Raw genomic sequence first — 1358 nt, 5'->3', positions numbered from 1 at the left:
TGCATTGCAGAATAAACTAGTACATTGATGTGCCCCACTACAATCCACATAAGAACTCTCTGGCCCAGATAAACCCCGAGATAAAACAGGATTGAATTATGGATAATATGCTATGAAGATATTACTTTCTAGACAGAAGATAAAACCCCTGTGTTTTTGGTTAAGATAAGTGACAACTATATTATCACATCCTCTATGACTGCTGCAGACATGGGAGAGCAGAATTATTCTGACTACAACTCATCCTCAAAACCAACTTCAAATACAGCTGGACACATAGATTATAAATATTTACTAAAAATCTGAATGAGAATAAAAGGTGGCTCAAATTGGCTCAAAAGGTAAAGAATTTTTCTTACAAAATTATTCTAGACATAAGTATAATTTTAATTTTTTCACAAAGCACACACCAAAATCAGTATTACTACCTAGCAAGTTTTATGTCACATCTAATAATATGTAGCATTTAAGATTTTTTAATGCTTACAAAGTATAAAATAATCTATAATCTGATAGATTGAATGCTAATCATTTCAAATTTCAATCTCTGACAGAAATATTTTAACATGCAACCTACTCAGGGCTGCTTCTAACAACTATTTTCGTCCTCGAGAATATCTGAAACTAGAATTGCCATGATTTTTTGTTTACATTTCTAATGCAGTTAGATTTCAGCTTCTGGAAAAAATAGTTTCTGGGCTCTGATGATTTCACATGGCTTTAGCCTATTTCCATAGCACTGGTATGCTAATTTGATAGTAGTTCCATTGCAAGTTTGTGGCTCCAGATTGCATGTTTTCCCTGGTTTCAGTTGGACTTATTAAATAGCACTCAGCTTTAGTGCATTCCAGCATTTCTCTGCAACTTACATGGCAATGCTGCTCACTCACACCACATATTTACTCCTCACATCCTGTTCCCTGACAACCTGTGAAAAACGAGTGAGTCTTCACTGGGTGATTGCTTTGTGAAGAGAAATGAATAATTTACCTGATAATCATGGTCATCTATCAGACTATGAATTTTTCCCTAATAAGTGATTTTGTTATGCTTTACTAATCTTATGCTGAATTTTTCATGAGCCGGATGAATGCATTCTGGCATCTATTTATAATGTCAACTAATATTTTTTTTTGTATATGAAATGAAACCTTGGGAGATGAGAACAGGAAGACTGGGTGTTTAAAAAGATATATTACCTTTCAGAATGGGGGCTCTCTGTGCCTGAATTATAAAAAGGTCTCCAGGGGTTTCAGAGTAATTCACTGTTTTCAAATCTTTCGTTCAAATGATCACATGCTGCCAAGTATATTGTGCATCATTTGCACACTTTTTGGAAGATCAATTTGTACTTAATG

Source organism: Aotus nancymaae, unplaced genomic scaffold (assembly GCF_030222135.1).
Source record: "Aotus nancymaae isolate 86718 unplaced genomic scaffold, 86718_ANA_hifiasm-v0.15.2.pri h1tg000040l, whole genome shotgun sequence".
Classification (NCBI taxonomy): Eukaryota; Metazoa; Chordata; class Mammalia; order Primates; family Aotidae; genus Aotus; species Aotus nancymaae.
The sequence above is the reverse complement of the archived record's forward strand: the minus strand, read 5'-3'. Positions refer to the sequence as shown.